General features: G+C 60.0%; 1 protein-coding gene across 2 annotated transcripts in view; it reads left to right on the plus strand.

Moving 5' to 3' along the window:
- Nucleotides 1–431: 431 nt before the first annotated feature.
- Nucleotides 432–14,573, plus strand: part of PEA15 (proliferation and apoptosis adaptor protein 15) — a 34,476-nt gene continuing 20,334 nt past the window's right edge. The window contains exon 1 of one of the 2 annotated variants that reach the window (XM_056852977.1): nucleotides 432–476. The gene's annotated coding sequence lies outside the window, so the exon portion shown is untranslated. Of the gene's footprint in view, nucleotides 477–2,583; nucleotides 2,599–14,573 lie in introns of those variants that run through there. The other variant, XM_056852976.1, reaches the window with a different exon arrangement.

Genomic DNA, 14,573 nt, shown 5'->3' on the forward strand with positions numbered 1-14,573 from the left:
AGTTCCTGCTCTTCGCACACGCGCATGCTGCTGATCGCTCGGCACAACCAGGGCTGAACGCCCTCCTGCACTCTGTGCGGCAGCCCCACAGCCCCTCGCTGATGTCTTGTGTGGAGTTGTGGGGTTCAGGTTCAGCTCCACCCCCACCCCCCAAAGTCTCTCACCTACAGCTGGAGGAGAAGCAGAAGGAACTGAGCAAACTCAGCCCCCCCACCCCAATCCCTCCTTCTCTTTTTCCAAAATAAGCACTGATCTCATCTGCAGCCACACTGGGAGCGTGTGTGTGTGTGTGCGGAGGGACCAGAGTTTGCTCAGATTTGACGAGTTCCTCATTTCATTCTTTTTCAGGCTCCGCGCAGACAAAAACGGATTTCCTGCTGCATTCCTGGCAGGGCTGGATAGGGGAGTCTGGCAGCAGCAGCTTCGTCCATTTGGGGAGGTGTCGGGAGGCCAAGAGCCGGTTCTGCAGGCAGCAGGTAAGTCCCCCCCTCCCCACTCACACCTGTAGCTGCTGCTGGAAGCACCACCGGGGGAGGCGCATGAGAGGGCCTGGTCAAGGGGATGCAGGCCAGAAGCATCAGCAGTGAGCGCCTGGCCCCCAGGCCACGGGGAGGAGGAGGAGGGGGCAGGCATGGCTGCCAGAGGCCCACCCAGAGGCGGGAGCCGTTGAGCTGGCTTCCCCTCCTCTCAGGCACTTTCGGCCAAAGCCCTGAGTCAGACGGGCTCCCATCACGTCACAGCTGACTTATGGCGACCCCCTTGTGGGGTTTCCGAGGCCAGAGATGTTCAGAGGGGGTTGCCGCTGCCTGCTTCTGCACAGCAGCCCTGGACTTCCTTGGGGGTCTCCCGTCGGGTCAGCTGGGCTTTTGGGCTGCTCTGGCTCCCAAAAACTCTCCACAGACGTTGAGTTGATGTCAAGGACGGCGGGTGCAGCGGCTGGAGTCGGGCCTAGGGCTCAGAACACGCCGTGGGGCCGGTACCCCTCTCTGGCATTCCCTCTTGAGGTGGCGTCCCTCTTGCCGCAGCCTGAGGGAGAGGGGGAGACCTGAGCATGGCCCCTTCTTCATGGGCCTGCAGGCAGCGCCCCTAAGAAAGGACCCCAAGGGCCAGATGTGGCCCACCTCTGACTGACTCATTGCCCAGAGATCAGACTGGACTACTCGCAAGACTTGCCCTCTTTGCATCCTGCCAAAACCGAACGGGAGAAACAGCTGCTGACTTCCCTTCCTGCCCAGGCTGGTTTCGGCTCCGGCCTGCAGAGCAACTGCCCTGCTTCAGAACACACGCGCACACACACACACACACACACACACACACACACACACACACACCTATGGCTTGCAGCTTGCCCTGTGCCAAGCAGCCCCCCTCCCCGCAGCCAGCCCTGCCTCTTCCTCAGTTCCAGGTCCGTTGCCAGCAGGAGGAATGGGGAGACGCCTCCCAAGGTGGCGGAGGTCTTATGTATTTGTTGATTTATAAAATTAATATCTCCCCCCTTCTGCCTGCACCAGGACCACCGAGGCGACTAACAGATGAGAGACATGCACAATAACAACACGTTTAAAAAACCATTACAATATGACAAGGACACAACATTCAAACAATTACAACCAGAGCTAAAATACACCCCCCCAAAACAAGTAAAACACTGGGTGGGAAACCGGGAGCGCGGAGGGAGCGCCATGCAAACCAAAATGCTCTTCCCCTGCCGGTGGAAGATGGCAACAGGAAGGGACAGGGCAGGGGAGCAGAGTTCTGTTGCCCCAGGAGGTCGGCAGAGCAGAGCCAACAAACTGACACGAACTCCAAAGACTTTCTGGCTAAAAACGAGGCGGTTCCTCAGTGGTGGAGGCGGCTTCCTCGGGAGGTGGCGGGCTCTCCTTCCCGGGAGGTTTGTAGGCAGAGGCTAGGTGGCCACCTGCCAGCAGGGCTGATTGTGCAACCTGAGACATGAGCAAGAGTCTAGTCGCCCCCGAAAGAGCACCACGTTTCTGGCCGGCGAGGAGCTTTGGCGAGTCACCGCGCCCTTCTTCTGTGGAAAGGAGAGGAAGGGTGGCGGTCCGTGTTGGGCCCAGGGGGACCCTGCCGGCCACTCGGGAGTCAGGAAGCCATTGCCCTCCAGGCCAGGTTGGCCAGGGAGCCTGGCGGGGTTCGGGGGCCCCTCTTCCGGGCGGGGAGTAGGGGGGTCACGGGGGCTGCGGGCGGGGCGGGAGGGAGCCGTGCGCTTCCCGCGTGGTGGGGGGTGGACTCGATGCCCGCGGCGGTCCCTTCCCATCCTCGGTCTCTAGGCGGTGGCGAGGTGCGGTGCGGTGCCGGCCGCCCTTCTTGGGGAGCGGCGCCCTGGAGGCGGCTGCAGGTCGGGTCGGGCGACCTGGGGTCCGGCGGGCGTCACGTGCGAGCGCGCCCGGCCCCTCCAGCCCTGGCCCGGCCCGCTCGCCCGGGACGGAGGGAGCGCCGCCGCCGCCCCTGCTGACATCACTGGCCGCGAAGGCGGAGGAGGAGGAGGAGGAGGAGGAGGCGGCCGCCGCTGCCGCCGCGGGTGGGCCGGGCCGGGCTGACGGAGAGCCTCGCCGCCCTCGCCCGCCCGCCCGCCCGCCGGCTGGTCGCTGCTGCTGCTGCTGCTGCTGCTGCTGGCCGAGGCGTCCGCCGCGCGCGCTGCGCTGCGCTGCGCTCTCCGCCCAGCCTCGCCCGGCCCGGCCCGTGGGGGCAGAGTCGGCCGCCCTGCGCCCTGCTGCGCCCCGCCGGCCTCGGCGCCGCCCTGTGCCGCCGGTAAGTCCGTCTCCCTCCCTCCCTCCGTCCGTCCGCCCCGTCGCGGCCGCCGGCTGCGGGCGCGCTGCACGTGCCGTGGGGCGGCCGCTCGGCCCCGGGAGCAGCCGCGCTCCTGGGCGGCGTCCCCGCGGCCGCTCGCGGGCAGCGCGCTTGGGGCGGGGGGCTCTGGCCCCGCTCGGCCGCCGGCACCCGTTCGTCCCTTCGCGGCGCCCCGCCCTTCTCTCCCCCCGGCGCACTGCCTCGGCCCACGGAGGCTCGGCGCCGCTCTTCTGGCCCCCAGCCCAGAGGAGAGGAGAGGCGGGGCGTGCCGGGGGCCCCCTCTGCTTCCGCGGGGCCCCCAGCCTGGGTTGCGGCGGGAGGCTGGCTGGCCCCGGCCCCCCCCCCCCGCCGCCGGGGGGGACGGAGCGAAGGCGGCTTCTGGTGCGCTGGGCTTGGGTTCCAGCGCGTCCCAAGCTGGGGGGGGGGCTGGGCACAGTGGGGCCCTTCGGAGGACCGGACCCCACACGCACCCTGCTGGGAACTCCTTGCAGACCGGGCAGGGCCGTGATCCAGGAGCCTCCAAAGAACAGCGTCATCCACCTTGGTCGCCATCTGGGGTCATCACAATAATCCCCCCCTCCCCTTCTACTTGTGGAGCTCAGAGCTAGTTTTCACCTAATGCTGGGTGGGGTGCAGGCATGAAGAGGTAGGGGGGAGGTAGGTGTGAATCTCCTGCCTTGTGCAGGGGGTTGGACTAGATGACCTAGGTGGTCCCTCCCAACTCTGTGATTCTATGTAGCATTTCCACAGTAGGTTCAGAGCACTTCTTGTGCAGGCCCCGTCTTAAGAATGTCCTTGCACACCAACCCTGCAAAGTAGGCCAGTGTTATATTGCGTGTGCAGAGGTGTGTGCAGTGTTGCATGCTCTCCCCCCACCCTCCTTCCCGCCCATCCGAGCCTGGAAGTGGGGCTCGGCCAGCTTGGGCTTCGGAGCCGCGTGACAGCTCCGGCCGAGAGGTCTGTTGGGTGGGTGGGGCTGTGGGAGCGAGGGTGGGGCGCCGACACAGCTGCTCCCAGCATGGGCACCCAGTGGAGGCGGGCAAAAGGGTGCCGCCTTGGGCAGAAATCCCCAGGAGTCAGGCCACTCCTTTTCCTGAGGACCAACCGAAGCAGGCTGGAGTGAGCCGGGCCCCTCCCCCTCCCGGACCCCTTCTCTGTGCCTCCCCATCCGGGAAAGAGTCTGGAGAGTCCAGAACGCTCCCTTGGCTGAGGATAACTAATGAGACACAACCAATGGTGTGTTAGTGAACTACTGCCCTCCCCCCATGTACCCCTGTGCATTAACACACACACACACACACACCTTGAAGTCTGCCTGCCTCCTTGTTATGTGATACCCTGAAAGTCTCCGGCCTGCTCTAGGTTTGAGCAATTTTGCATCCCGGCTAGAATTTCCATCTGTGTTTCTCTCTGGGCTTCCCGTCTGCGGAGCCGGCAGGAGTGTCTGGGAAGGGGCTGCCCCCCCTCCCCGGCCTCTGGTCCTTGCCACACACGCACACACTGCCCATTCCGGTCAGACCGGCTTCCTCTCTCTGTACCATTAGTCACAATAGCTCGGCGGAAAGTCCCCGTCCCAAGGCAGCCCACTGCATGGTGTTCCAGATTTGGAGGGCAGCCTGGGGAGAGGCGGTCCTCTCTCTGTGCTGCTGGGGGGGGGGCTGCCTCTCGTGCCCCAGCTCCACCTACCCAGGTAGCGCATACCAACTTAGGCTAAAATGGATTATACTACGTTTTAACAAATGGTCCACATCTTCTCGAGCAACCAACTGCCCTATGAGGAGCGGTTAAAACGCTTAGGGCTGTTTAGCTTGGAAAGAAGGCGGCTGAGGGGAGACATGGTAGAGGTCTATAGAATTATGCATGGTTTGGAGAGAGTGGACATGGAGAAGTTTTTCTCCCTCTCCCATAATGCTAGAACACGGGGTCATCTGCTAAAGCTGGAGGGTGAGAGATTCAAAACAGATAAAAGGAAGGATTTTTTCACACAACGCATAGTTAAATTGTGGAACTCCCTGCCCCAAAATGTGATGGCTGCCAACTTGGAAGGCTTTAAGAGGGGAGTGGACATGTTCATGGAGGAAAGGGGTATTCATGGCTACTAGTCAAAATGGATACTAGTCATGATGCATACCTGTTCTCTCCAGGATCAGAGGAGCAGGCCTATTATCTTGGGTGCTGTGGAACGCGGGCAGGACGGTGCTGCTGCAGTCGCCTTGTTTGTGCGCTTCCTGGAGGCCCCTGGTTGGCCACTGTGTGGACAGACTGCTGGACTTGATGGGCCTGGGGCTGATTCAGCAGGGCCATTCTTATGTTCTTATGTTCTTAACCTTGGAGCAAAAGGTTCAGTTCCTCTTAGAGGACTCTGACCCTCAGCGTTCTTATTTTGTTGCTCGTTTTTTGGAGGCTGCAGAGAAGAGACGAAGGGAAGTGTTTTTAGAGATGGGTCTTATCTAGGTTTTATGGTTTTATTGTTCAAGACCTCAGTCTAAGAACAGGGGGAAAGAAAGAAAACCTGCCCAGGTGGTGGAGGAATGGCAGGGAGTGGCTGCGTTGTTCCCACAAGAGATGCCGCTAATGGCTGCTGGCAGATTTCTGACCCGTTGCGCAATTGCTGTGGAAACTCTTGGTCTCCTCGGGTGAGAAGAAGCTGCGGACATTTTGCTGGGGGTGCAGGTCAGGCACTGAAGGTGAGGGTCGTGGGCAGAGACGTGAGAAAGGGTGCAATATGAATCAGTCTGTCCAGCCCCGTTGCTTTTTACCAAAAAAGAAGCAAGGTTTGAGCCCTTCTGGCTTTGGCGATGGGTTTGGAAGTGTGCGGTGTTGGCCGCTGCCTGCTGAAGTCTCTGGAACCAAGGAAGCTACCTGTGCCTAAAATTTCATTAGGGAGGACCAGAAGAGACCACCTGGAAGTGGACGTTGCCCAAAAAGGAGGGTTTTTGCACCTTCTCTTGGCCTCTTGGAAACTGCCAGGGCTGGGCCAGTGTGCTCTGGGGGCCAAGCCATCCAGGAGGGGCTGTGGCTTGTGAGGTGTGGCCACCTGCTCCACTGCAGTGGGAACCCCCCCCTCCACCAGGGGCAGCATTCCCCCAGGCCAGGTGTTGCGTCCTTCAGAAGAGCTGCTGCCGATGGGATTGATCGGAAGCCAGTGTGAAAACTTGGCTGCTCCTCTCCCTCCCGTTCAACAGGTGTGCCCGTGGGAGGGTGCCCTCTGGCAGGCCCCTGGCCCTGAGGGGGCTTTTGGGCGCCTGGGAGTGCCCCGTTTGAATTCCTGCTCTCTGCGAATCTTGCTGCGTGGCCTCTTTCCCTGCATAGCGTATCGCACAGGATTGCTGTGAGAGTAAAATGGTAAAGAAGACCCGTGTACACAGAGAGAGAGAGATTCCATGTCAACCTAACCTTTGGCAGCAAGGGGCATGGATTTATCTCTCCCCCACCCCCCAGCCATTTTATTTGCACAGGGGCCTGCAAAGTCAGCGGCTGCCCCAGATTGCCCTGTGAATGCCCTTGGTTGGATGGGAGCCGGCCCGGGCCTCACGCTCGGTCCCCCGCTTTTATGGCTTGCCCTGTCCGAAAGGCAAAGAGCTCTTCGGGATGTGAAAAGCAGAGAGCTTCAGCCGAATCCTCTCCCTGCAGGGGCTCCACCCCGTCTGGAGTTCCAGCGGGCGCTCTGGGAGATGTGATGGAACGCTTGGCGTGTAGGGCTGGCCGAGGCCTCGAGAGTAGGCCAGGCCCCGTCCATCCCTCTGCTGGAGCAGACCCTGGACGTGTCCCGGACCGGGCCTGCCTAGCTGCGGTTGCACTGGGCTGCTTCTTTGCAAAGGGGGGGGGCGTCCAGGGAGTCCAAAACTGGCAGTCGGGGGCGAGCGTCCACGAGGACCAGCCCGGACAGCAAGGAGGAGATTATCCGCTTTCCTCCAGCGCTGAGCTCTGGGGCCCGTGGTTGCTGTGGAAACCTTGAGAGGCCAGAAATGCAAAGAACCTGGCCGTGCCTGCCGCCATGAGCAGCGCTCTGCCCCGGGCCCTGTGGGGGCTTCTGCCCCAGTTCTGCCTCTTCCTGCACCCGGTCTGGCATGACGTGGGGGGGGTGGTCGCCTGGCCTCTCTCTGGCAGATTTTGGTCCATCTGTGGCCTCCTGCTGGCTGTGACTGGCTTTGGGAAGGGGACTCTTTTCCCCCACACACACACCCAGACTCCCCACTCACTCGCAAAACATTCCTGCCGCGTCCAGGAATCCTGATTCATCCCCGGGCTGCTGATCCAGCTCTCTGGCGGAGCCCCTCCTTCCGGTGGCTGCCTGCATTCTTCTCCCCCCCCCTTAGAAACAGCTGGGCCTTTCAGTTTGCTCCCCGGGCTGCGTCTCTTGCTGGATGTCAGTCGGCGCAGTCCCCGGCCATTGTCTTGGGATTTGGGCGCTGGGCAAGCGGCACAAAAGCCCCATTGTCTGGGCACTGCCATGGGTATCGCTGGCCGGCCTGGCCTTTGTTTTATGTCCCTGGATGTCCCCCCCCCCCAGCCAGCCGGACATTCCATTCCATTTCCGGGGGAGGGATGGGGGGGAAGAGGACAGGCAGCGAAGCTGGGCCCGATGCTTGTGTCTGGGGGGTGCAGGATGAGAGCAATAGGCTGGGGAAGGGGGGGTGTTGAAGAATGAAGAAGTGGCAATGGGGAGAGAGAAACCGGCTGGTCCGAAGCCTGATGGCCTCCCCATCTGGGCGGAGGGAGCCCTGACTTACAGCATCCTCCCACACATGTGGGGAAGAGGTTCCCTTTCTTTTGGGAAAGGCCCCCTCCCTTAAGAGCCCAGCCATGGCCCCTGGCCAGCCCGGGAAGGAAGGAGCCTGTGGCTCCCTGGGCCTGTGGCTCCCTGGCTGTTTTCTGGGTCTGCAGGACCGGCTTCTCTGAGGATGGGGTGGGCAGGGGGCCCTGGGAGGGCAGCCGACGGCTCAGCCCGCGTCCAGAGTTCTCAGCCCATTTGAACGGGGCTGGCTTGGGAGGATCTGGCATAGAATTCCCCAGCTGTGATGGTGCTTCGGATTGCAGAGTTAAATTGTGGAACTCCCTGCCCCAGGATGTGGTGATGGCTGCCAACTTGGAAGGCTTTAAGAGGGGAGTTCTTGGAGGAGAGGGCTATCCATGGCTACTACTGAAAATGGATACTAGGCATGATGCATACCTGTTCTCTCCAGGATCAGAGGAGCAGGCCTATAATATGAGGTTCTGTGGAACCCAGGCAGGATGGTGCTGCTGCAGTCGTCTTGGTTTGTGGGCTTCCTAGAGGCACCTAGTTGGCCACTGTGTGAACAGACTGCTGGACTTGATGGGCCTGGGTCTGATCCAGCGGGGCCTTTCTTATGTTCTAGAAAAGGGGTGTTCCTGTCCCTTGTGGCCCCCTCCCCTTTTGGCAATGTCATAGGAGGACCTGGGGTTGTAGAGAGAAGGACCACCATGTGTAGACGTGCCAGGGACCAGGAGCCAGCTGCAGCCTGATGTGGGACTCTGCAATGAGGAGGAGGAGAGAATCATCATGGTGGATGTGATCATCCCCTTTGAGAACTCCCTGCCCCCAGGATGTGGTGACGGCTGGTTGGCCACTGTGTGAACAGGGGGCTCAATGGGCCCCTGGGGCCGCTCCAGCACGGCCTTTCCTATGTTCTTATGGAACCAGAGGCTGGGATACGGAAACTAGCTTCAGGCTGTGTAGAGGGGGCCGCTGCCCCCTTCCTTGATGGCGGTAATTAGTATCGCTTGAGCTACGCCGAAATGACGCTTATTAAGGCCAAGAACAGGGTGGCTGGAAATGGGTGAGGCCTGAGCGGGGTGCCAGGGCTGCTTATGCCAGCCCAGCGCCCTGGTCTACCCCAAAGGCTCCTGATGGGGAGGGGGAGTGACTGAGGCTGCTCCTTAACCACTGACCGCCTGCACGGGGGTCCCCACTCTGGCTCTGCCCCCTCTCCCCCGCCCATGCTTAGCAGTATGGCTTCCTCAGACCCTCCACCAGCTGCTGTGGGTGCCGGGCTTGGAGAACGGGTAGCCCGCGTGTCAGGAAGCCAGGGAGCATGCTTTGGGGGGAGAGGGGCTTGGAGGAGTCGCTCTTGGCCTGGCCCACCTCGCAAGGTCGATTAAAGTTCCAGCAGCCAACTAGGAGCCCAGGCAGGATGGGAAAGCAGAAGAGAGAATTCAGAACTGCAAATGGTGGCAAGGAAGGGCCCAGAGGCAGGGGGGGCTAACCCGGCATGCCTTGGAGCAATGGTGGTGGTGTAAACAACCTGTGAAGGAGGCCTTGGGAAGCAGAGCGGGTGTTTTGCCGTCCCACCCCCCACCCCCCAAGATCCCTCCAGGACAAGGTCCAAGGAAGCCTGGCTAATCCCCAGCAATCGGAATGTCATCAGGTGTGTTTGTGTGTGTGTGTGGGGGGGGGGGACTTTGACATTCATCCACTTGCTTTAGAGCCTTCCACTTTTTTAAAGCCGTGCCATCAGCCTTTCTTTTGCTTGCGTGTATGGGGTATGGAGGGGGAAGTGTTCTGTCACCCAGGGTTGCCAGGTCCTTCTTTGCCACCAGCGGGAGGTTTGTGGGGTGGAGCCTGAGGAGGGCAGGGTTTGGGGAGGGGAGGGACTTCAATGCCGTAGAGTCCAATGGCCAAAGCGGCCATTTTCTCCAGAGGAACTGATCTCTGTCGGCAGCAGATCAGTTGTAATAGCAAGAGATCTCCAGCTAGTACCTGGAGGTTGGCAACCCTATCTGCCACCCCCACCCCCCACACACGGATCTTGCGGCTGTCCCACCTGACACCTGCGGGGTGAGGGGAGAGACAAAGACAGGAAGAGGCTGAAGGGAAGGCGGACGCAGAGGGCACCCGGCCAGAGCCTCCGGTGGGCGGGGGGCTCTCCTCTTCCTTCTCCTCCTGTTTCCTGAGTTCCAGTTCCTGTGTTGACATCTTGGGGTGGGTTGAAAACATGAACACGCATGAAGCCGCCTTCTACTGAATCAGACTCTCCTGGGTCCATCAAAGTCAGTATTGTCTACTCAGACTGGCAGCAGCTTTCCAGGGTCTCAGTCAGAGGTCTTTCACATCACCTACTTGCCCCGGTCCCTTTAACTGGAGATGCCGGGGATTGAACCTGGGACCCTCTGAATGCCAAGCAGATGCTCTACAAACTGAGCCACAGCCCCTCAACCCCTCAATGTGGGCGCTAGAGCCGGGCAGGCGACGCAGAGGAGGCCCCGTCGGTTGCCCACACCGGAGGCCATTTCTCATGAGGCAGTCCAGGGCCTCTCCTCTGCATGGGAGCCCCTGCCCAGGCAAACGCTCAGCGTGCTCTTGGCGGGCCCTTTGCTTGCCTGTCTTCCAGTGGGGCTGGGCTCGCTTTGTGTGTGTGTGTGGGGGGGGGGCATTACACTGTTTGCCGTTGTTTTGTTGGTTTGGCAGAGTTCTGATGGCGTCCTTTGTGGGCTTTTTCGTTAATCCCTATTGGCCTGACCCTGGTGCAAAGAGCCGCCCGGCAACCTTCTGCCTCCTCTTCCTCCCCCACCTTCTGACAGAAGCAGAGTCACTGTTTGGGAGAGCCTGGAGGGGGGCCGTGGGGGGTTTCAGCCAGGCAATGCCATGGGTCACAGCGCTCCGGCTGAGTGGGAGGGGAGGCCCTGCCCCACAGGTGAGGCCTGCTTCCAGACCGACTTGGGGGGTGCAGATGCCGTCCAGAGGTCAGTCCGCTCTTTAGGGATTCTGTCTCTCTTGCTGCTGGTGTCAGATGTGCTTAAGTGTTTGAGGGACAGCTTGGAGGCTGAAGAGGGGGGCCAGGCCAGCAGCTCTGACTGACCCCCTCCCCAAACTTTTGAGCCTCTTCCTCTGAGGAAGATTCTCCAGCCTGGCTTGCCCTGGAGAGCTGTCTCTAGGGCAGCCCTTGGGGGCGACCGTCTTCCCCGCTCTTCCCTGCCCAGCTGTTGCTGCTGCCTGGTCATCTTGCAGCCCCGGAACCAAGGCCTGGGGGCAAAGGGTGGGTGGCCACTGAGGGCCCATGGGGGTGATGCAGGAAACACACGTTGCCCTGGGGGGTTGGACATGGAGCCAATGGATGTGGGGGGTGGTTATAGGGCAGACAGGTTGTTGAGGAAGCAGGAAGAAGAAGAGTTGGTTTTTATATGCCGACTTTCTCTACCACTTAAGGGAGAATCAAACCGGCTTACAATCGCCTTCCCTTCCCCACAACAGACACCCTGTGAGGTAGGTGGGGCTGAGAGAGTGTGACTGTCCCAAGGTCACCCAGCTGGCTTCGTGTGTAGGAGAGGGGAAACCAACCCAGTTCACCAGATTAGCCTCTGACGTTCATGTGGAGGAGTGGGGAATCAAACCCGGTTCTCCAGAACAGAGTCCACTGCTCCAAACCACTGCACCACCCTGGAGTCTTGCCACACAGTCCTGGGTGTGTCTGTGCAGAAGGAAGTCCTGCTGGGTGACCCCCAGGTCTGGGCGCATTGGGGGAGCTCAGCGGAGGGAGGGTGTCCAGTGCTGGATTGGGCAGGGAGGGGGGCAGAGCAGCCTCAGCTAGCAAGCCAGATGGAGAGCTCCCCTCCAGTGAAGTAGTTGGGGCGTGCTGGGTGAAGCGTTGGCTGGAACAGCCTCCCCACCAAAAAAAATGAACCTGAAGGGGAGGAGGCGATGCATTTTGAGTGGGGGGAGAGCTGCGCATCTCCGAGCTCGGTCCTGTTTGGCTGTTGCCATGGTGCTTCCTCCTGCTGGGGCCCACTCCGGCAGCCGGCTTCCCTCCTCCGCCGCCCCCACGGCTGAGCGGGCCGCCGCCTTCCCCTTCCCCTGGCTGAGCTGAGTCGCCAAACTGCCCTCGAGTGACCAGGAGGGGGGTCAGCAGAGCGTCTGTGGGCATCTGCGTGAGCGAGAGGGAGCCGTCCTGCTGGGCACTGCCAACCTCTGCTTCTGGCTGCTGGCATCTCTCTGGAGCAGAGTCCTGTCGCCCCCCCCCCCCCCGCCGCTGCTGCTGCCGCCGCCAGCGATATTCATGTGCCAGTTGCATCCCGCGCTGGCTGATCCTCTCATCCTCCGTTAGCTGCTCTTGCATTTGCAAAATCCCTGCCTGCCTCTCTCACGTGCGCAGGCACGCAGCTGCCTGTTCCTTCAGCTCTCAGCCTCCTGCCCATTCCTTTTTGTCCTTGGGTGGGGTCTCTCCCTTCCTTTGCTGGGGCAATTCACACATTCTTGTTTGCCTTGGGCACAGCAGCCTTCTTTGGGAAGGATGGAGCTCTCCCATGGCACAGGCTGGGCTCCGGCAAGGCGGCTGGGGCAGGCAAAGCCAGGAGTAGCTTGGTTGCCAACTCCCCACCCCCATGCGACTATGAGTGATTTTGCACGCGGCTGACAGGGCAGATGATCGTCAGGCTGTGAAGAAACAGTCTCTGGCAGGCACGCGTGGAGCAGCAGGGATGGGCTGTGGCTCCCCGACTCTGCTCTCAGCTGCAAGCAGCCACATTATGCTGGCCAAGCTGGGAATGGAGTTCCCTGCTGCTGAGATCACTTGGTGCTGCTTTTGTCTTGCTGTTGGAAACAGGCCTTAGAATCAGAGTTGGAAGGGACCATCAGGGTCATCTAGTCCAACCCCCTGCACAATGCAGGAAATTCACAAGTACCTCCCCCACACACACTCTCAGCGACCCCCCACTCCATGTCCAGAAGATGGCAAAGGTGCCCTCCCTCTCATGATCTGCCCAAGTTCACAGAATCGGTCTTGCAGACAGATGGCCAACTAGCCCTCTGCTTAAAAACCTCCAGGGAAGGAGAGCTCACCACCTCCCGAGGAAGCCTGTTCCCCTGAGGAACCGCTCCAACTGTTAGAAAATTCTTCCGAATGTCTAGACGGAAACTCTTTGGATTTAATTTCAACCTGTTGGTTCTGGTCCGACCTTCTGGGGCAACAGAAAACAACTCGGCACCCTCCTCTCTATGACAGCCCTTCAAGTACTTGAAGATGGTTCTCATATCCCCTCTTAGCCTTCTCTTCTCCAGGCTAAACATACCCAGCTCCTTCGACCTTTCCTCATAGGATTTGGTCTCCAGACCCCTCACCATCTTTGTTGCCCTCCTCTGGACACGTTCCAGCTTGTCTACATCCTTCTTAAATTGTGGTACCCAAAACTGAACACAGTACTCTAGGTGAGGTCTAACCAGAGCAGATTAAAGCAATACCATCACTTTGTGTGATCTGGACACTATACCTCTGTTGATATAGTGATGTGCAGGGCCAGGGGTCGAGGGTGGGAGGAGATGAGCCGTAGTCCATCCCTGTTCCAGCACTGGACAGCTAGATGTTTCTGGGACGTGGAGGCAGAGGCCTTGCCAGATTTGCATCCCCAGCATCTGGCATCCTGAGCTGCCCTGCTTCTATACGTGGCCAGCAGTTGTCCAGCCCTCTCCCTAACGTTTCGGCATGGGGAGCCCCAGGCCTGGCAGTGCTTCTGCCCCCCCCCTCCCAGGTGACCAGGGGAGTCGCTCATCACAGACAGGGCCGAGGGGCTGTCCTAATCGCTGGCTTCCGTCATAACAGTTTAATGCCGACAGTTTCAACAAAGACAGATTATATTCCCCGGCAATGAAACAAACCTCCTCCTTTCCCCAGCACCCCCCCCCCCAGTTTTTTTTTTCTCAGTCTGTGAGAAAATATTCTTGGCAGGACAGGAGGAAAAATAGGCTCCCATCACAATTCCTGCCCCCCCCCCCCGTGCCAACCCCCAGCTGCTGTGCCTGCAAAATTGGTCCTTTTCATGAATGAGCCCCCTCATGCATATGGATGGCTGCTTTGCATATGAGCCATGAATGGGGGCTCCTTCATTTATTTATTTGTTCTGCCATGCCGAGCCTGCCTTTGGCTGGCGAGTCTCACGCACACACACACACACACCGTCTCTGGGGATGAGCTCATGGGCTGGCTTCCCCAGGCCACCATTCAAGGGCAGGTTCACACGTTGCTGGGGCTTTTGTGCAACAGCAGACTGCCCCCCCCCCCAGGCTCTGCGTTCGCATCACGCCTCGCTCGTCTTCGGTAGCCCTCCTGGCCACAGTGGGCATCCTTGCCTTACACAAGTGTTGCCACAAGAAGGGATGGCAGCCTTTCACAAACGGAAAGTGCCACAAAAGTGGATAGGGTGGCCAACCTCCAGGTGGTGGCTGGGGATCTCCCGCTATTACATCTGATCTCCAGCCAATAGAGATCAGTTCCCCTGGAGAAAATGGCCACTTTGGCAATTGGATTCTATAGCATTGAAGCCCCTCCCCAAACCCCGCCCTTTACAGGCTCCACCCCAAAAACCTCCTGTTGACGGCAGAGAGGGACCTGGCAACCCTACTTGTGGCCCCTGCAAGCGGCTGAGGCCTGGCCTGTGCCCCAGGGTAGTGTTTTCTTAAAGGGCAAGTGGAGCCACAAAAGACCCCTCACTGAGAGAGATACTTGGGGGGCTCTGTGGTTCCACCATAGGACTTCACTTGTTCCCTCTGGGGCTTTGCAAGACAAGCAAAGTAGCCAGGGTGGGGGGAGAGGATTTAGTGCATCCTCTTCCTTTGTGGAATTCCAAGCATAGAAACTGATTGGCTCCTGGCAAGCTGCTGCTGTGTCCTTTCAAAGACCCCCGCTTGATAAGAAGGGCCCACAGGTACATGGCAGGGGCTGGGGCCCTTCAGCCTCCCTCTCCACCCGCCATGCCACCCTTGCTCTGCAACAGAATGGGCCTGGCGGTGGCCCCCTCTGGACCATTTGCTGAGC

This window comes from Euleptes europaea, chromosome 7 (genome assembly GCF_029931775.1).
Source record: "Euleptes europaea isolate rEulEur1 chromosome 7, rEulEur1.hap1, whole genome shotgun sequence".
Lineage (NCBI taxonomy): Eukaryota > Metazoa > Chordata > Lepidosauria > Squamata > Sphaerodactylidae > Euleptes > Euleptes europaea.